This window comes from Bubalus kerabau, chromosome 5, assembly GCF_029407905.1.
Source record: "Bubalus kerabau isolate K-KA32 ecotype Philippines breed swamp buffalo chromosome 5, PCC_UOA_SB_1v2, whole genome shotgun sequence".
NCBI lineage: Eukaryota > Metazoa > Chordata > Mammalia > Artiodactyla > Bovidae > Bubalus > Bubalus kerabau.
Window position 1 is genome coordinate 58,306,114 of NC_073628.1, and position 21,733 is coordinate 58,327,846.

The following is a 21,733-nucleotide window of genomic DNA, read 5'->3' on the forward strand; positions in this document are numbered from 1 at the left end:
AGTTAATTGAGCTTTTGGGTTTTATTAAAATCGCAGGCCTCTTGAATGCTTTTCTTAAGGGCTTTGGTTTATTAAGATCTTTACATTTTATTGTAGACTATGGGCCACAGCTGGAATTCTGAGATTTTTCTCCTCCCTGTTTTGTTTTTTAATTTACATGATGTGATAATAACAAGGAATCCACTTTAGTCCCAGATTTGACCTCCTACTGAGAGGGGAAAACTATACAAATGATCTTCAACTCTGTTATTTAAAACAGCTTTGGACATCTTTATGTACCTTTTACATTCTGGCTTTCCAGGTGGCTGCAGTGGTAAAGAATCCTGCTGCCAATGCAGAAGACGCAAGAGATGAGGCTTCCATCCCTGGGTGGGGAAGATTACCTGGAGTAGGAAATGTCAAACTGCTCCAATATTCTTGCCTGGAAAATTCAATGGACAGAAGAGCCTGGTGGGCTACAGTCCACTGGGTCACAAAGAGTTGTAAGTGACTGAGTGACTAAGTATGCACCCATGTACGTGTTTGCATTTAGGCATTATTTCGGGGGTGGGGTGTTTCCAAAGCAATTTTTAAAACGTAGAGTGCTCAAGAAAGAATAATTTTTGAGACCTAGTAAGATCAAATTATGGTTTGGCTTCTCCCTAGCAGTTTGATCTTTGCCAATGGTTTATCCTTTCTGAAACTCTTACATTCTCCACCTCACTGGGCTTCTGTGAGAAACAATTGAGATAATGTATGTAATATGCTGCACAGTGTTTTGAAATTTTCCAATAAATTATAGATATTATCCAAAACAAAGAAAAAAAAATCAGTCTCAGACAGAAGTGAGAGTATGGGTTTCCCTGAGAGGGATCACTGTGTACTCTGGAGACACAGATTTAAACACCTGGGGTCCTGGCCCCTACTCAGTTGAATTTTGCTTATGAAAATTTCAGAGCAGAGTGTCCATCCACCAAGAAAAAAAATCCTAATTGCTTTCATTTGATGACACAGTTACATAAAGGAGAAGTCCACCTTGGCTATATAAAGATTAGATCGTCAGCAGTCTCTGTCCACCACCATTTCTGCCTCTAATGTGGGGCCAGCCCCAACTCCAGCTCCTCCTACACTTCGGACCCATCACACCTTTATTCTGAGCCACCCAGCCACAAAGTCAAAGTCAGAGGAGCCCAGAGGAGGGGAGGGCCGTAGATACTTGTTCCCTTGGGCTCCCACCCAGTCACACTCAGAGGCTGTGATGCCAGACTCTGTGCTGTTGACCAGGCCTATTGCAATATAGCCACCAAAGCAATCTCTCTCCAAGGAGCTGAGGAAGGTTATTCAAGGGAAGATTAGAAATTTCAAGCTAGGAAAACTATTGTACAATAGCAGATGTCCTGGATAAGAAGGCATAGATTATCAACCTAAAAATTAATTTGTGGTTGACAAGTAGAAGCCAAGACCCAAGGGGACCTGCCTGGAAACTGTGCTGTGAGTGCCCTGGCTTCCTGCTGTGAGTGCAGGCCTTGCAGCACCACAGGTAAGATAGGGGACAAATCTTGGGACTGTTGAGCCCCTGGAGGGGGCCCTGGCCAACCAAGCTCCCTGCTTAACAGTCCAAATTTTACACTACAAAACAAACAGCATTAACATGAAACCAGAGCTGCAATTTGCTCACAGATTGATGATGATACCCGTTTGTGTCATGGGATTATAAGTGCGAATCCTGAACTGCAATCTTTGAAGTCTCACCCATAGAACGGGGTGCTGCCTGGAACCTCTTTCCAACTGGGACTCCAGATGTGCTGTGACCCAGGACTTCCCAGCGCTGATTAAGTCTGGATGTTTGTCAAAACCCAATTTGGTGATGTATCCTCTGCTCGTTCTATTTCTTTTTCTTTTAATGTTAGTACATTGAAATTAAGCTAGATAGCTCTCTAGTAAATATTAGTATTATTTATTTGTATAAAACAAGTGGCTTATTTTGTTAATGAATCCTTTGAACCGGAGATGAAAGTGAAAACTTTTGGCAAAACAGTATGATGCCTACCTGTCCTTTCTCTTTTCTTGGACTGCTCAAACTAAATAGTCAACTGGGCATTAAAAAAAATCTCTTTTCATTGCTTCCCCCAAATTCACATACCCAAAAACTAGTGAATTTGAAGATCTCAGGTGGGGCCTGTAGGAAGCCTCAGACACTGGCAATTGGGCAAAAAAGATTTGTAGAGCTGCTTGCAAGCAAAACCTTTTACGTCTCAGAAAGTTAACGTTATCTCCTTCCCTAGGATAAACCTGGAAGGTACTGATTGAAGGTTTCTGTGGAAGAAACCTGTTGTTGGAAACTCTCAGAACCTCCCAGACTGCGAAAACACCACAGATGACCCGCATTCCCAGGGACTTTTGAGCTCAGAGCTGGATGTCTGTGTTGAAGAGAAGGGAAAAGCCAAGTGCAGGGGGTGACAGAGGAGGAACGGAAGCCCTGCCGCCTGCAGGGGGCTTCCTGTTGTGGCTGTAAGAGGGAAGACCAGGCAGGGGATGGGCAGTCTAGATGCAAAGCTCTGGGGCTGAGTCAAGATGCTTCTAAACTTCAAAGTCAGGATTTCAAAAAGTACCAGACCTTCAGAGAAATGTTCCGTTTTAACTGATGGCTAATGTATCAATACTTCTGGATCCCGTGATCAAACCTAGAGCTAGAACCTCCTAGATCGTACAACAGAGGCTGGAGATGAAAGAGGTACAGGGGACAAGCACTGGGCTTATTTTGCAGGATGTCACAGTTCCTCTGGTTTTGTGCTGTCTGTCCACAGCAAAGCCAAGCCCAGACAGGCTGGATGTTATCATTTTGTTTCTGGAGGCAAGAGAATTTCTAGAACCTGGGATTGGGCAACACCCTGGAGTATGAGAAGGCTGGATGTTTAGAGGTGGATGTACAGAGCGGGCAAACTGGGGAAGAAAGGCAGGAACATCGGCTTCTGTCTGCAGAGGTTGATGTCTGCTTCATTTGGGTGAACATCTTTGCTCGGCTCAGTGATGTCAGCCCAGCCTAGGAGTCAGGACCAGCCTGCAGAGAGCCTGTAAATTAAGAGCGGAGACAGAGTTGACATGAAAGTATGCACTGCATCTAGTCACTGCCCCACTGCCCCTCTCATCTACCTCCTTCCATTCCACTGTCCCTCCAGTGACGCAGGATTAATGACGGGGAAAAACACCTTGTGACGATCGAGGCAGAGACTGGAGGGATGCAGTCACCAGTCAAGGAGTGCCAAGGGCTGCCAACCGCAGCACAGGTGAGAGAGACATGGAACGTGGCCTTCAGAGTCTCCAGGGAGCCCACCCTGCTGACACTTTGGTTTTATATATGTGTGTGTGTGTGTGTGTATATATATATATATATTTTTTTTTTTTAAGATAAATTTATTTATTTTTGACTGGGCTGGGTCTTCATTGCTGCCAGGGCTTTTCTCTGGTTGCCGCAAGCAGGTGCTAGTCTGCAGTTGTGGTGTGTGGGCTTCTTATGGCAGTGGTTTGTCTTGTTGTGAGCGTGGGCTTCAGGGTACGTGCATTTCAGGGATTGCCCTGAGTGGACTCATTAGCTGTGGTTCCCAGGCTCTAGAGCCCAGGCTCAATAGCTGTGGCCCATGGGTTCAGTGGCTCCGAGTATGGAACCTGGGATCTTCCCAGACCAGGGATTGAACCTGTGTCTCCTGCAATGGCAGGTGGACTGTTTACTACTGAGCCACCAGAGAAGTCCTTAATATGTTTATTTATTTATTTGGCTGTACCAGGTCTTAGTTGAGGCCTGTGGGGTCTAGTTCCCTGACCAGGGACCAAACCTGGGTTCCCTGCATTGGGAGCACGGAGTCTTAGCCACAGGGAAGCCCTGACACTTTAGACTTCTGGCCTCCCGAACTGCTGAGCGAATAAATTTCTGTTGTTGTTAGCCATAGAATTTGTGATAATTTGTTACCACAAACTAATACAAGAGAAACTAATATAAGCCCTGTGAAACTAATACAAGAGAAATAAAAACACATCCTCACAAAAAGATCTGTATGCAATGTTCATAGAAACTTTATTCATAATAGCTCCAAACTGGAAACAGCTCACATGTTCACTGACAGGTGACTGGATAAACGTGGTAAATCCATTCAGTGGACTCATATTCCTTAAGAAAAAGAATAAATGACTGAGATAAACACCCATATGGGCAAATCTCAGAAGCAACTTGTTGAGAGAAAGAAGCCAGACACTAAAGAGAACATACTGTAACTCCATTTATATGAAACTCAAGAACGAGCACCCACACCAGTGTTCTTGCCTGGAAAATTCCATGGACAGAGGAGTCTGGTGGGCTACAGTCCATGCGGTCACATAGTTGGACACGACTGAGCACGCATGCATGCACAGGAACAAGCAACGCTAATCTATGGCAGTCGTCTCTGAGGCGACATCATTAACTGGAAGGGGGCCCAAGGGAACTTTTTGAGGTAATAGAAATAGTCTATATCTTGATTGGGGTATGTGTTTCACAGGGGTACAGATTGGTCAGAACTCATCAAAATATACACTTAAGATCTGGGCATTTTACTGGGTGTAAAATTTACCTTAATGGTAACTAAAAAAATCCAAAAATAAAAAAAGTGGGGAATACAATTATATGGACTTGAATGTATGTGAGAGTTTGTGTTTCCAGGAAAAAGGTAGAAGAGGGGAATTACTTGGTAATTACTTGGTAAAAGGTAGAAGAGGGTGATTTTTTTCCAAGATCAGATTTCAAGTCTAATCCAAAGTAGTTCAGATAAAGATTTTATTCCTACCTGTAGGGTTGCCAGATTTAGCAAACAAAAATACGTGTCCAGTTAAATTTGAATTTCAGATGTATAATTTCTTGTATCACTGTATCCCAAATCTTGCATGAGACGTATTTGTACCCTACCTATGATTCTGTCATATAGTGAGAATATGCTAGTAATCTGTGAGGTCCAGCCCAGGAAAGACAGGTAAAGCCAGAGAAAAAAGGATTATCCTAGGAAAGTGAGTGGAAATTCCTATAGTAGGTATAAGTTCAATGACTGACTGAATCTGTGAGAGCTGATTCTTGGTGACTAAAAAACAAAAAGGAGCTAGGGCATGCAGATTATGGTGTGTGGATGGATCTGAGTCCTCTGTGCACCTAGCAATGGGCTTTGCCTATAAAAGACACCTGAAAAAAATCTGATTTTGGTGCACATAATCTGGAGGACAGGAAGCAGAAACTATGGGTTTGGGATCACATTTACATTTATGCTATTTCCTGCAAAGTTTAGGCAGTCTACAAAGAAAGCTATTTGTTTAAACAGAGACTGCCTGAGAGAAGATGATGCTTGCCTTCTAATCATCAAATCCCAGGGAAAACAAAAATGTTCTCATCGCTTTTTTAGAGGTCAGCTTTAAAAAGTCATATTTCCTTTCTATTACTCTCTAGTTCCCAGGGCCATGGTACTTCTGGGAATGTTGGTGTGAGGACACATTGTTCTTCAGTGAGCCTTTTTTTTTTTTTTTTTTTTTCTATTTTTGGCCACACAGCAGCTTGTGGGATATTAGTTCCCCAACCAGGGATCAAACTCAGGCCCCTTCAGCAAAAGCACCAAGCCCTGACCACTGGACCGCCAGGGGATTTCCTCAGTGAACCTTTCTTAACCTTCATACTCAGTAGGGTGAAGGAGCACAAACCAGATTATAGATGGAGTTTTCTAAAGTTATCTTTTTCCTTATTGAGAACTGTGATTTCCTGATTCACTTGTGCTTTCTGCTTCCAAGGACAGCAGATGTAAAAAGCTCAGGTGAGGGAGCAAGCCCTGGGGCTCTCTCTGAACAGCGGAGAAACCCACCAGGAGCTCAGGAAGCCTGAAGAAAAGAGGCTGCTTTCCAGGGCCTGCCAGAAGTATACTTGGTGATCTCTGTGGCTCCTTGAGGGGTCTTACTGCAGAAAGACTGTTTCTTCATGAGCGAGACCAGGCTTTTGTCTTAAAAAGCAAGCAAACAAATAAAAGTGAAGACTTCCCTGCATCAGGTGACCAGCAAGCACAATTTTGAAGGGAGGAGTGGATTTTAAGACAGAGATTTCCATTTATCAGGGAATGGTTTCTAAAATTCTGGTGACATTGTCATCTTTACTGAGAGCCTCCTATGTGCTTGGTATTGTACTTGATGGGGGGGGATATGAAGATTATCAATAAAACAAATTCCTGTCTTAGGGAGTAAGACAGACCCATGCATGCATTGTTATAATCAAAGCCAGTGGAAGTACCTGGAATTCCTTCATACCTACATATGTGCTTATTTGTTTAGAGGAGAGAGGGACTGAGCTGGCCAGGGGAAAGGGCAGAGAAGATCTCCAGCTTTAAGACCTCGAATCCCTGCAGACAACAGTACCAGCGTCCTTAGAAGCCAATTTTGACATCATCAGTTTTTCTGAATTTTTTTGGGAATCTTACACTTGTCTCCTAACTGTCCCCACAAGGTACTTATCCAAGTATTTCTTCCAGGCACATATGGTTGTCTCCACTGGAGAAATCCAGATATAAACAGTATTCTCATTCATACATTTTCAGTTAATTTTAACTTTCCTAGTGCTACTCCCTGGGAAAACGTTTGACTACAACTTCCCTTAATCCAGCTTTTATTATGATACAAAGACATACATGAAATGAGAGGATTATGAACACTGAGACATATCAATAGGGCCCTTAGCATTGGGATTAAATTATCTCGCATGGGGAATACTTCACCAATTGTTTTACAGAGCATGCGAAGGGGGTGCATTTTTGATGGAGAGGGCAACCTGCCTGCCTCATTCAGGTGACGGCCGAGATGAATTGCAAAGCCTGGCATCCAGACATTTGAGATCTGGGAAGGTGAAGATTTCCAGTAGCCAGGTGACCCAGTGCAAATTTTCAGGATTTAAGTGACATCAGAAAATCTGATCTCCATGTCCAGCTATAGCAAATATCAGTGGGTTTTGCTGCCCAACATCCATTCATCCCTTTCCTGGAAGCTGCTCTAGTGGTTTTTCTCTGCAGAATTGCTATCTCCCTAACTCCTTGTCCTATGTACTTCAGATGACACTGCTTTGGCTCCAGGTGGCTCCAGCCTGACCAATTACAGCATTGCATTTTCCTAGTCAGAGATTTGGTTTAAGAATGGAGCCAAAAAAAAAAAATAATAAAAAAAAAAAAAAAAAAAAAGAATGGAGCCAATCAAAGCCAACAACATACAGTTAGACTTCGTGGAGACTACTGAGAGAGCTTTTCCACTAAGTTGATCCTGGAAGTGCCAGTAGGCAGCCTGAGAATGAAGCCAGTGTGGAGACAAGCAATAAGGAGGGAACAGGCACACGCCATGCCTAAATTTAACCCTATTGCTTTTAAAAATTATTTTCAAATGTTTATAAGACATTTTCTTTAAGCAGTTCTAGTTGGGTTTTTTGATATTTGCAATAGAAAAAGCCCTGACCTGTACACTAGGTGACAGAGAACAAGTTTCCTTGGCCCAGGTGCCCTGAATGGAACAGGTTTAATGGGCTTCAGAGGTCCAGGTAACTCAGTAGGACTTGGTCTCCAAGGTCTACACTAGTGAGTTCCAAACTTTATTGATGAACAACAGCCACCACAAACATATTAATGGAGCTCCTTACCAAGAAATTCTTGATCACACTATCTAGAGAAATGGATAGGCAGGAATTGATATTTTTCAAAAGTACCCATAACATTTATCTGTTGCAGCACCCCAAAATTTAGTAGCTTAAAATAACAATAACTGTGTCTGTTCACAGTCCTCGAGGTGCTGCTGACCTGGTTTTTCTGTTCGCTTTGCTTGGGATCCTGATGGGGCTGCTATCTATCATCTGTCAACTCATTTCCTCTCTTGCTAGCAGTGGATGTTGGTTGAGGGTTCTCCACTAATCTAGCTCAGATTTGTCCACATGGTGGCAGCATCTGAATGAGAGAGAGCAAGAAGGAAGGAAGAAAAGGAGAAAAAAAAGAAACTGTGAGGTCTCTGAGGCCTAAACTCATAACCACACAAGACCAATTTTGTTGCATTCTATTGGTCACAGCAAGTCACATGGCTAGCCAGAGTCAGGAGCTGGGAAACTACTCTTCACCACCTAATGGGAGCAGCTGCAAAGAATATGTGGCTGTGTTTAATTTACCATAGTACTCAAGCTTCTTAAGCTTTCATGTAACAAATTACCAAAAACTTAGTGGGTTAAAACAACACAGATGTAATATCTTACAGTTCTGAAGGCCAGAAGTCCTAAAATCAAGTTATTGGCAGAGCTGTGTTCTTTCTGAAGGCTTTATGGGAATCTGTTCCCTTGCTTTTTTCAGCTTCTAGAGGCCACTTTTATTCCTTGATTTGTGTCTCCTTCCTCGAGCTTTAACACTGAAAACAAGCATCGTATATCCCATCCCTCCTCCCACTTCTGCTTCCGTTGTTACATCTTCTTTTCTGACCCTCCTGCCTCCCTCTTCCATATTATAAGATGCTTGTGATTACAGTGGGCCCATCCTGATAATTTAGGATAATTTCCCTAATTTAAGATCCTTAATAACATTTCAAAGTCCCTTTTGCCATATAAGGTGACTTACTGACAGGTTCTGGGGATCAGAACACGGACATATTTGGAAGACAGTATTCTGTCCACCACATTTGGGAATTTTATACCAAGGGAAACTGTCACACAATTCAAAGGATCCAATGATCAAGTTTGGGTTACCTTGACAGGCTCTGAGAGCTCCGGCAGCCAAAGGACTGAGCTTTAGAATCAAGCAGACCAAGGTTTAGATTCTAGCTCACCACTGGGGGGAAAAAAAAAGAAACATACTGTGATAGTTGTGATTAAGTTTTATTTGGGACAAAATGAAAACTATATCCCAGGAGACAGCTTCTGTGATAACTCTGAGGGACTGCTCTGAAGTGGTAAGGGGGGAGATGAGTATATATATGATGATGGTAAAGAGGGATTCATGTAATCAAGTACACATTTTGGCAGAAGTTTGCTGTTAGTCACAAGAAATATGTTTCCTTTTGAGAAGATATGAGAAGATGCAAGAAATTGGGCTTGTAAAACCTTCTCCTGAAAATATCTAACTAAATGAATGCCTGATCTGCCAGTTTTTCTCAGAGCGCAGTGCCTCACCCCTGATTTCCACCCTGAACCCCTTCAGGGTGAGCTGCAGGGCAGCAACGACAGTGGCTTCCTTCTCGCGGTGCCAGATGGCAGGTGGTAAGTTTTAGTTGGCAGTGTCCGATCATGGTCATAAATTTGACCATGGTTTGGGAGACATCTAGTGACTATTTTGTCACACAGTGTTAAGGAACAGTTATTCCTAGGTCAGGTGAGGCTCTCAACAGGCAAACTCAGTGTGCTATTACCAGGCCAGGCGCTACTAATATAGTCAAATGTCTCTGAATCACAAGACAGTCTTACTAGTCTATTGTAGTCCAGGACATGATGCCCCTCGTTGCTTTTTCTCACATCTAGAGTTACACTATAAACCATTGATCTGGTATAGAACTATCTATCTGGTCAACTGCTTCTAGTCCCCTGGTCATCATTTTATCAAACACTCAGTCACACACATTTGGTAATGCAAAAACAACAATTTTGTAAAACAGGAAAAATACAAATGATAGTAGTGATAGTAAGGTTATAAGTAAGAATTTAAGCCAAGAACTTCTATTAGGTGCAGCCAGTATATTCCCAGGTCATCTGACTTAGTCTGTTCTGTGCCAATCCTTATTTTTAAGGGAAGTTATATACTGGCATTTCCCATAAGGCACCCAACCCAATTCCCTACTGCTGTTAGCTGATTATCCTTTGTATGATTTAATTGTTCCTGACATACAGGAGCCTTTAAATTTAAATGTCCATAGCCTGGTGTTAACCACATAAATATATACTGCAATTGTGGGAGGTTCCTTCTAATAAAAACAGGAGGTTATAGTTTTTGACTGAGATTTGACTCTGTATTCTGATTGAGCTTGAGTGATCCTAAAAGATTTTTATAGTAGGAGTCAGAGAAGTTATTATTAATTGGCCAGGTGAGGGGGTCCCACTTAGTAATATCAATACTGGCCTAAAGAGAAATATAATTTCTTTCTTCTACAATAAATTTTCCTAAGGGTCACCCAGTTGGAACCTTCGAGTGGAGAAATCCACTAAAGTAGGGTATAAGTAGTTGACCATAAACCAAACAATTAGGTTAAACTCTGCATGAGACTGAAATATGTTTGGTTCATAAGCAAAGGTATGAGCAATTATCAGAGTAATTGGTATCCAGGCCTGGTCCAGAACCTTGGGTCAGCTGTCTGCTTCAGATGTCATCTTCTTCTCATTCTGGTCTGGTAGTTTCTCCTCCACTTGAGTACTGTTTTAAGGTGATTTTAAGGTCAGCAGTCCTTTCTATAGGCCAGTGCAGTGCAGGGGCCCTTTCTAAGTGGAAACATTAGTCCAAGAGGCAATTTCCTTAAGTTTCACTGTGTCTGAGCTAGGTAAGAGTACAGAGTACCTGATAAAGGTCTTTCCATCTAGGTTGGAAATAGTCCGTTCAGTTCAGTTCAGTCGCTCAGTCATGTCCAACTCTTTGCGACCCCGTGAACGGCAGCATGCCAGGCTTCCCTGTCCATCACCAACTCCCGGAGTTTACCTAAACCCATGTCCATTGAGTCAGTGATGCCATCCAGCCATCTCATCCTCTGTCGTCCCCTTCTCCTCCTGCCCCCAATCCCTCCCAGCATCAGAGTCTTTTCCAATGAGTCAACCTTCATATGAGGTGGCCAAAGTATTGGAGTTTCAGCTTCAGCATCAGTCCTTCCAGTGAACACCCAGGACTGATCTCCTTTAGGATGGACTGGTTGGATCTCCTTGCAGTCCAAGGGACTCTCAAGAGTCTTCTCCAACACCACAGTTCAAAAGCATCAATTCTTCAGCGCTCAGCTTTCTTTATAGTCCAACTCTCACATCCATACATGACCACTGGAAAAACCATAGCTTTGACTAGACAGACCTTTGTTGGCAAAGTAATGTCTTTTCTTTTTAATATGTTAAGTTGATCATAACTTTCTTTCCAAGGAGTAAGCATCTTTTAATTTCATGGCTGCAATCACCATCTGCAGTGATTTTGGAGCCCCCCCAAATAAACTCCACCTCTGTTTCCACTGTTTCCCCATCTATTTACCATGAAGTGATGAGACCAGATGCCATGATCTTCATTTTCTGAAGGTCAAGTTTTAAGCCAACTTTTTCACTCTCCTCTTTCACTTTCATCAAGAGGCTCTTTAGTTCTTCACTTTCTGCCATAAGGGTGGTGTCATCTGCATATCTGAGGTTATTGATATTTCTCCCGGCAATCTTGATTCCAGCTTGTGCTTCTTCCAGCCCAGCGTTTCTCATGATGTACTCTGCATATAAGTTAAATAAGCAGGGTGACAATATACAGCCTTGATGTGCTCCTTTTCCTATTGGAACCAGTCTGTTGTTCCATGTCCAGTTCTAACTGTTGCTTCTTGACCTGCATACAGGTTTTTCAAGAGGTGGGTCAGGTGGACTGGTATTCCCATCTCTTTCAGAATTTTCCGGTTTATTGTGATCCACACAAAGGCTTTGGCATCTTCAATAAGGCAGAAATAGATGTTTTTCTGGCACTCTCTTGCTTTTTAAATGATATCTTTTCCAGCATGCATAATCTCTGGCTGAAGGTCATGATGCATCTGATCTTCATCCAAAGATAGATTACTGAGATAAGCTTCAGAAACAAATTAGAATGTCCTTTTATTTTACAATAATATAACAATAAGGAACTGACTTGGAACTGAGTCTTAGGCAGTAAGTACAGAGATAAATTAACAAAACCAGAATTTTTTTTTATTGAAGGATAATTGCTTTACAGAATTTTGTTGTTTTCTGTCAAACTTCAACATGAATCAGACAGAAGTTACATATATCCCCTCCCTTTTGAATCTCCCTCCTATCTCCCTCCCCATCCCACACCTCTAGGTTGACACAGAACACAGAGTTTCCCGAGTCATACAGCAAATTCCCGTTGGCTATCTGTTTTATATATGGTAATGTAAGTTTCCATGTTACTCTCTCCGTACATCTTACCCTCTCCTGGCCTCTCCCCATGTCCATAAGTCTGTTCTCTATGTCTGTTTCTCCATTGCTGCCCTGTAAATAAATTCTTCAGTACCATTTTTCTAGATTCTGTGTATATGCATTAGAATACTACATTTATCTTTCTCTTTCTGACTCACTTCACTCTGTATAACAGGTTCTAGGTTCATCCACCTCATCCAAACTGATTCAAATGCATTCCTTTTTGTGGCTGAGTAATATTCCATTGTGTATATGTACCACAGCTTCTTTATCCATGCATCTGTCAATGGACATCTAGGTTGCTTCCATGTTCTAGCTATTGTAAATAGTGCTGCAGTGAACAGTGGGATACATGTGTCTTTTTCAATTTTGGTATCCTCAGGGTATATGCCTAGGACTGGGATTGCTGGGTCATATGGTGGTTTTATTCCTAGTTTTTAAGGAATCTTCATACCATCTTCCATAGTGGCTGTATCAGTTTACATTCCCACCAACAATGCAAGAGGGTTCCCTCTTCTCCACATCCTCTCCAGCATTTATTGTTTGTAGACTTTTTGATGTTGGCCATTCTGACTGATGTGAGGTGATATCTCACTGTAGTTTTGATTTGCATTTCTCTAATAATGAGTGACGTTGAACATCTTTTCATGTGTTGTTAGCCATCCTATATCTTCTTTGGAGAAATATCTGTTTAGGTCTTTTTCCCACTTTTTGATTAGGTTGTTTGTTTTTCTGGCATTGAGCTATATGAGCTGCTTGTATATTTTGGAAATTATTCCTTTGTCAGTTGTTTCATTTGCTATTATTTTTTTCCCATTCTGAGGGTTGTCTTTTCACCTTGCTTAGAGTTTCCTTTGCTGTGCCAAAGCTTTTGAGTTTAATCAGGTCCCACTAGTTTACTTTTGTTTTTATTTCTGTTACTCTAGGAGGTGAGTCATAGCAGATCTTTGGTTTATGTCATCGAGTGCTCTGCCTATGTTTTCCTCTAAGAGTTTTATAGTTTCTGGTCTTACATTTAGGTCTTTAATCCATTTTGAGTTTATGTATGGTGTTAGGAAGTGTTCTAATTTCATTCTTTTACATGGAACTGTCCAGTCTTCCCAGCACCATTTATTGAAGAGGCTGTCTTTACCCCAGTGTATATTCTTGCCTCCTTTGTCAAAAATAAAGTACCCATAAGTAAATGGGTTTGTTTCTGGGCTCTCTGTCTTGTTCCATTGGTCTATACTGCTGTTTTTGTGCCAGTGCTATACTGTCGTGATGACTGTAGCTTTGTAGTGTAAGCTGAAGTCAGGAAGGTTGATTCCTCCAGCTCCATTCTTCTTTCTCAAGACTGCTTTGGCTATTTGGGGTCTTTTGTGTTTCCATATGAACTGTGAAATTTTTGGTTCTAGCTCTGTGAAAAATGCCATTGGTAATTTGATAGGGATTGCATTGAATCTCTAGATTGCATTTGGTAGTATAGTCATTTTCACAATATTGATGCTTCCTACCCAGGAACATGGAATATCCCTCCATTTGTTTATGTCATCCTTGATTTCTTTCATTAGTGTCTTATAATTTTCTGGGTACATTTCTTTTGTCTCCTTAAGTAAGTTTATTCCTAGGTATTTAATTCTTTTTGTTGCAATGGTGAATGGGATTAATTCCTTAATTTCTCTGATTTTTCATTGTTAGTATATAGAAATGCAAGTGATTTCTGTGTATTGATTTTGTATCCTACAACTTTGTTAAATTCACTGATTAGCTCTAGTAGTTTTCTGATACTGTCTTTAGGGTTTTCTATGTACAGTATGTCATCTGCAAACAGTGAGAGCTTTACTTATTTCCTGATCTGGATTTCTTGTATTTCTTTTTCTTCTCTGATTGCTGTAGCTAGGACTTCCAGAACTATGTTGAATAATAGTGGTGAAAGTGGACACCCTTGTCTTGTTCCTGATCTTAGGGGGAATGTTTTCAGTTTTTCACCATTGAGAATAATGTGTGCTATAGGCTTTTCATATACGGCTTTTACTACGTTGAGGTAGGTTCCTTCTATGCACATTTTTTTTGAAGAATTTTAATCATAAATGGGTGCTGAATTTTGTGAAAGGCTTTTTCTGCATCTATTGAGATTCAGTTTAGTTTAGTTCAGTCGCTCAGTCGTGTCCGACTCTTTGCGACCCCATGAATCACAGCACGCCAGGCTGTCCATCACCAACTCCCGGACTTCACCCAGACTCACGTCCACCGAGTCAGTGATGCCATCCAGCCACCTCATCCTCTGTTGTCCCCTTCTCCTCCTGCCCCCGATCCCTCCCAGCATCAGCGTTTTCCAATGAGTCAACTCTTCGCATGAGGTGGCCTAAGTACTGGAGTTTCAGCTTTAGCATCATTCCTTCCAAAGAAATCCTCTATTGAGATTATCATATGGTTTTTATGATTCAATTTGTTAATATGGTGTATTACATTGATTGATTTGCATATATTGAAGAATCCTTGCATCCCTGGAATAAACCCAACTTGATCATGCTGTGTGAGCTTTTTGATGTGTTGCTTAATTCTGCTTGCTAAAATTTTGTTGAGAATTTTTGCATCTATGTTCATCAAGGATATTGGCCTGTAGTTTTCTTTTTTTGTATTTTTGTCCATTAACAAAACCAGAATTTAATATCCACTAAAACCTGATCTTTTCTCTCTATAATTGCCCTCATTTTTACCAAATATAGCTAAATTGAGATGAATTTGTTTGTATATTAAATCTGCTTTTAATAAACTTTGCTTGATTACTTATATAAGTGTAATTGATGTAATAGGCTCTTTTAAATTGACTGTTAGGAAATGTTCATAAAGAGTTTCAGACTGAATTTTTTTAAAGGTCTCTCAGGGCAAGGAAAGCCATGCCAAAGGCTTGTCACAGATTTTGCTTTACAAATTTGGGTGAATTCCTCCCTTTTCAAGGTTCCCAAAATATCACCAGCCAGGAGGTTGCCTTCCTCATTCACCTGATAAGGCTATTGGGAACCTGTGAGTTTCCAATTTCTAGAGGGCTCAGGTAAAGAGAAAAGATAAATGTTTCAATTCTGTTTACAAAGGTCAGTTCAGTTCAGTCGCTCAGTCGTGTCTAACTCTGTGACTCCATGAATCGCAGCACACCAGGCCTCCCTGTCCATCACCAACTCCCAGAGTTCACTCAAACTCACGTCCATCGAGTCAGTGATGCCATCCAGCCATCTCATCCTCTGTTATCCCCTTCTCCTCCTGCCCCCAATCCCTCCCAGCATCAGAGTCTTTTCCAATGAGTCAACTCTTCACATGAGGTGGCCAAACTACTGGAGTTTCAGCTTTAGCATCATTCCTTCCAAAGAAATCCCAGGGCTGATCTCCTTCAGAATGGATTGGTTGGATCTCCTTGCAGTCCAAGGGACTCTCCAGAGTCTTCTCCAACACCACAGTTCAAAAGCATCAATTCTTCGGCACTCAGCCTTCTTCACAGTCCAACTCTCACATCCATACATGACCACAGGAAAAACCATAGCCTTGACTAGACGGACCTTTGTTGGCAAAGTAATGTCTCTGCTTTTGAATATGCTATCTAGGTTGGTCATAACTTTCCTTCCAAGGAGTAAGCGTCTTTTAATTTCATGGCTGCAGTCACCATCAGCTGTGATTTTGGAGCCCAAAAAAATAAGGTCTGACACTGTTTCCACTGTTTACCCATCTATTTCCCATGAAGTGATGGGACTGGATGCCATGATCTTCGTTTTCTGAATGTTGAGCTTTAAGCCAGCTTTTTCACTTTCCACTTTCACTTTCATCAAGAGGCTTTTTAGTTCCTCTTCACTTTCTGCCATAAGGGTGGTATCATCTGCATATCTGAGGTGATTGATATTTCTCCCCGCAATCTTGATTCTAGCTTGTGCTTCTTCCAGTCCAGCATTTCTCATGATGTACTCTGCATGTAAGTTAAATAAGCAGGGTGACAATATACAGCCTCGACAAACTCCTTTTCCTATTTGGAACCAGTCTGTTGTTCTATGTCCAGTTCTAACTGTTGCTTCCTGTCCTGCATACACATTTCTTAAGAGGCAGGTCAGGTGGTCTGGTATTACCTTACCAAATTGCTGTAAGTCATAATTAACTAGAGAGGAAAGGTTTGCTTATAGTTAGAAAACAGATTAAAAGCAGTAATGCTTTAGATAGAAACCATAAAAATTATAACCACATTTACCGGTTCACTTAGATCCATGTAAATAATCACTTCTATTAATAGTTTTATGAAGCCATCAAGTTTTCGCCTCAGATCAGATCAGTCGCTCAGTCGTGTCCGACTCTTTGCGACCCCATGAATCGCAGCACGCCAGGCCTCCCTGTCCATCACCAACTCCTGGAGTTCACTCAGACTCACGTCCATCGAGTCAGTGATGCCATCTAGCCATCTCATCCTCTGTCGTCCCCTTCTCCTCCTGCCCCCAATCCCTCCCAGCATCAGAGTCTTTTCCAATGAGTAAACTCTTCGCATGAGGTGGCCAAAGTATTGGAGTTTCAGCTTCAGCATCATTCCTTCCAAAGAAATCCCAGGGCTGATCTCCTTCAGAATGGACTTGTTGGATCTCCTTGCAGTCCAAGGGACTCTCCAGAGTCTTCTCCAACACCACAGTTCAAAAGCATCAATTCTTCAGCGCTCAGCCTTCTTCACAGTCCAACTCTCACATCCATACATGACCACAGGAAAAACCATAGCTTTGACTAGACGGACCTTTGTTTGCAAAGTAATGTCTCTGCTTTTGAATATGCTATCTAGGTTGGTCATAACTTTCCTTCCAAGGAGTAAGCGTCTTTTAATTTCATGGCTGCAGTCACCATCTGCAGTGATTCTTGGGCCCAGAAAAATAAAGTCTGACACTGTTTCCACTGTTTACCCATCTATTTCCCATGAAGTGGTGGGACCAGATGCCATGATCTTTGTTTTCTGAATGTTGAGCTTTAAGCCATAAGCCAACTTTTTCACTCTCCACTTTCACTTTTATCAAGAGGCTTTTTAGTTCCTCTTCACTTTCTGCCATAAGGGTGGTGTCATCTGCATATCTGAGGTGATTGATATTTCTCCCAGCAATCTTGACTCCAGCTTGTGTTTCTTCCAGTCCAGCGTTTCTCATGATGTACTCTGCATATAAGTTAAAGAAACAGGGTAACAATATACAGCCTTGACGAACTCCTTTTCCTATTTGGAACCAGTCTGTTGTTCCATGTCCAGTTCTAACTGTTGCTTCCTGACCTGCATACAGATTTCTCAAGAGGCTGGTCAGGTGGTCTGGTATTCCCATCTCTTTCAGAATTTTCCACAGTTTATTGTGATCCACACAGTCAAAGGCTTTGGCATAGTCAACAAAGCAGAAATAGATGTTTTTCTGGAACTCTCTTGCTTTTTCCATGATCCAGTGGATGTTGGCAATTTGATCTCTGGTTCCTCTGCCTTTTCTAAAACCAGCTTGAATATCAGGAAGTTCACGGTGCACATATTGCTGAAGCCTGGCTTGGAGAATTTTGAGCATTACTAGCGTGTGAGATGAGTGCAATTGTGTGGTAGTTTGAGCATTCTTTGGCATTACCTTTCTTTGGGATTGGAATGAAAACTTACCTTTTCCAGTCCTGTGGCCACTGCTGAGTTTTCCAAATTTGCTGGCATATGGAGTGCAGCACTTTCACAGCATCATCTTTCAGGATTTAGAATAGCTCAACTGGAATTCCATCACCTCCACTAGCTTTGTTCGTAGTGATGCTTTCTAAGACCCGCCTAGAATGTTTTAAATTCTTACCCAGTTTGGCAGTGTGATCTGAAAGTTATCAGAAACCTGTACTTGTCAAAAAGTCCTTGCTATGAATCTTTGTGAAGAGGAAGCATTTTTGCAAAGGCATAAGTATAAAACAATAACTGTCTATAAATGACAAAACACTTAAGAAGGCACAGTTAAAAACCTGATTATAATGCAATAGACAAAGAAACTTCATTACTACTGTGACATTTTAACATTTTCAGAAAATAACCAGAATTATGACTGATAAATTTTACCAGGACATACCAGATTTTTAAGAATTCCATGCAATTTCTAGAATATGTATATTAATAACATTTACCCATAATACAACCTACGAAGACATATTACTCATTTGACAGTACATCCTATGTAATTTAACATACCAAATGAACCTGATTAGTTTAATATCACTTTTGGGATGCTTCAGGGGCCCTTCAAAACATCCCAAAGTTTAGCTAGAGGTCAAAGGAACTTCATTAGAATTTGATTTGGGCCATTTGTCAAAAAATTTTTTTAAAGTTTTAAAACACTTGGTCATATGAGATCAGCTGTCACTGTGAAATAATATTTATCCACTTAACCAGTGACAATAAATATTTCAAAGGCAATTACACAAAGTTATAACAGATTATGAATTAAAGGTAAAAGAAACTTTACAGTTTGTAGCCAAAAGGGGATCAACATTTTAGGAAAACTTTGATGCCAATAAAGATAAAAACTAAATTCAGGTTTTGCACCAGCTTATTTATAAAATTTTGCAATAAGGAGTTCATGATCTGAGCCACAGTCATCTCCCGGTGTCGTTTTTGCTGACCATATAGAGCATCTCCATCTTTGTCTGCAAAGAAAATGATTAATCTGATTTTGGTATTGACCATCTGGTGATGTCCATATGTAGAGTCTTCTCTTGTGTTATTGGAAGCAGGTGCTTGCTATGACCAGTGTGTTCTCTTGGCAAAACTCCGTTAGCCTTTTCCCAGCTCCATTTTGTACTCCAAGGCCAAATTTGCCTGTTACTCTAGGTATCTCTTGACTTTCTACTTTTGCATTCTAGTCCTCTCTGATGAAAAGGACATCTTTTTTGGGGTGTTAATTCTAGAAGTTCTTGTAGGTCTTCATAAAACCATTCAATTTCAGCCACTTCGGCATTAGTCGTTGGGGCACAGACTTGGATTACTATCATACTGAATGGTTTGCTTTGGAAAGAACTGAGATCATTCTGTTGTTTTTGAGATTGCACCCAAGTACTGTATTTCAGACTCTTTTGTTGACTACGAGAGTTATTCCATTTCTTCTAAGGGATTCTTAACCACTGTAGATATAATGATCATCTGAATTAAATTTGTCCTTTCAAGTCCATTTTAGTTCACTGATTCCTAAAATATCGATGTTCATGCTTGTCATCTCCTGTTTGACCACTTCCAATTTACCTTGATTCATGGACCTAACATTCCAGATTCCTATGCAATTTTGTTCTTTTAGCACTGGACTTTACTTTCACCACCAGGCACATCCACAACTGGGTGTTGTTTCCGCATTGGCTCAGCCTCTTCATTCCTTCTGGAGCTATTTCTCTGCTCTTCTCCAGTAACATATTGAGCACCTACCAACCTGGGGAGTTCATCTTTCAGTGTCATATCTTTTTGCCTTTTCATACAGTTCATGGTGTTCTCAAGAATGCTGAAGTGGTTTGCCATTCCCTTCTTCAGTGGACCACGTTTGTCAAAATTCAGATTTAAATTGAAATAGGGACAATCACTAAGTCATCTCCTACAATTATACAGTGGACCTAACAAGTAGATTCAAGGGATTAGATCTGATAGACAGAGTGCCTGATGAGCTATGGACAGAGTTTCGTAACACTGAACAGGAGGCGGTGATCAAAACCAACCCTGAGGATAATAAATGCAAAAAGGCAAAATGACTGTCTGAGGAGGCCTTACAAATAGCTTAGAAAAGAAGACAAGCAAATGGCAAAAAAGAAAATGAAAGATATACCCATCTGAATGCAGAGTTCCAAAGAACAGCAAGGAGAGATAAAAAAGCCTTCCTCAGTTATCAGTGCAAATAGAGGAACAATAGAATGGGAAAAACTAGAAATCTCTTCAAGAAAATTAGGGATACCAAGGAAACATTTCATGAAAAGATGGGCTCAATAAAGGACAGAAATGGTATGGACCTAACAGAAGCAGATGGTGTTTGCAGCCATGAAATTAAAAGACGCTTATTCCTTGGAAGGAAAGTCATGACCAACCTCCATGGGATTCTCCAGGCAAGAATACTGGAGTGGGTTGCCATTTCCTTCTCCAGGAGATCTTCCCAACCCAGGGATTGAACCCAGGTCTCCCGCATTGCAAGCAGACGCTTTACCGTCTGAGCCACCAGGGAAGCTCAACCAACCTAGACAGCATATTAAAAAGTAGAGACATTACTTTTCCAACAAAGGTCCGTCTAGTCAAGGCTGTGGTTTTTCCAGTGGTCATGTATGGATGTGAGAGTTGGATGGTGAAGAAAGCTGAGCGCCGAAGAATTGATGCTTTTGAACTGTGGTGTTGGAGAAGACTCTTGAGAGTCCCTTGGATTGTAAGGCGATCCGACCAGTCCATCCTAAAGGAGACCAGTCCTGGGTGTTCATTGGAAGGATGGATGCTGAGGCTGAAACTCCAATACTTTGGCCATCTCATGCAAAGAGCTGACTCATTGGAAAAGACCCTGATGCTGGGAGGGATTGGGGGCAGGAGGAGAAGAGGACGACAGAGGATGAGATGGCTGGATGGCATCACATACTCAATGCACTTGAGTTTGGGTGGACTCCAGGAGTTGGTGATATACAGGGAAGCCTGGTGTGCTGTGATTCATGGGGTCGCAGAGAGTCAGACACAACTGGGCGACTGAAGTGAACTGAACAGAAGCAGAAGATATTAAGACGAGGTGGCAAGAATACACAGAAGAACTGTACAAAAAAGATCTTCATGATCCAGTTAACCACGATGGCATGATTACTCACCAGACATCCTGGAGTGTGAAGTCAAGTGGGCCTTAGGAAGCCTCACTGCAAACAAAGCTAGTAGAGGTTAGGAATTCCAGCTGAGCTATTTCAAATCCTAAAAGATGATGCTGTTATAGTGCTGCACTCAGTATGCCAGCAGGTTTGGAAAACTCAGCAGTGGCCACAGGACTGGAAAAAGTCCGTTTTCATTCTAATCCCTAAGAAAGGCAATGCCAACGAATGCTCAAACTACCACACAATAGCACTCATTTCACATGCTAGCAAAGTAATGCTCAAAATCCTTCAAACTAGCTTCAACAATATGTAAACCGAGAACTTCTAGATGTACAAGCTGGATTTAGAAAAGACAGAGAAACCAGAGATCAAATTGCAAACATCTGTTGGATCATAGAAAAAGCTCGAGAATTTAAAAAAACATCTACTTCTGCTTCACTGACTATGCTAAAACCTTTGATTATGTGGATCAGAACAAACTATGGAAAATTCTTAGAGATGGGAATGCCAGACCAACTTACCTGCCTCCTGAGAAACCTGTACGATGCAGGTCAAGATGCAACAGTAAGAACTGAACATGGAACAAAGGACTAGTTCCAAGTTGGGAAAGGATTACGTCAAGGCTGTATATTGCCACTCTGCTTATTTAACTTATATGCAAAGTATATCATGAGAAATGCTGGGCTGTATGAAACACAAGTTGGAATCAAGATGGCTGGGGAAAATATCAATAACCTCAGATATGCAGATGACACCCCCTTACGGCAGAAAGCAAAGAGGAACTAAAGGGTCTCTTGATGAAAGTGAAAGAGG

At 41.4% G+C, this 21,733-nt stretch overlaps 1 long non-coding RNA gene across 1 annotated transcript in view; it reads right to left on the reverse strand.

Moving 5' to 3' along the window:
- Nucleotides 1-1,215: 1,215 nt before the first annotated feature.
- The window catches only part of LOC129652796 (uncharacterized), a 32,127-nt gene continuing 11,609 nt past the window's right edge, over nt 1,216-21,733 (reverse strand). Inside the window, exons 2-3 of the long non-coding RNA XR_008714741.1 lie at nt 8,738-8,819; nt 1,216-3,051 (exon numbers count right to left, since the gene is read on the reverse strand). This is a non-coding gene — a long non-coding RNA (uncharacterized LOC129652796). The remainder of the gene's footprint in view (nt 3,052-8,737; nt 8,820-21,733) is intronic.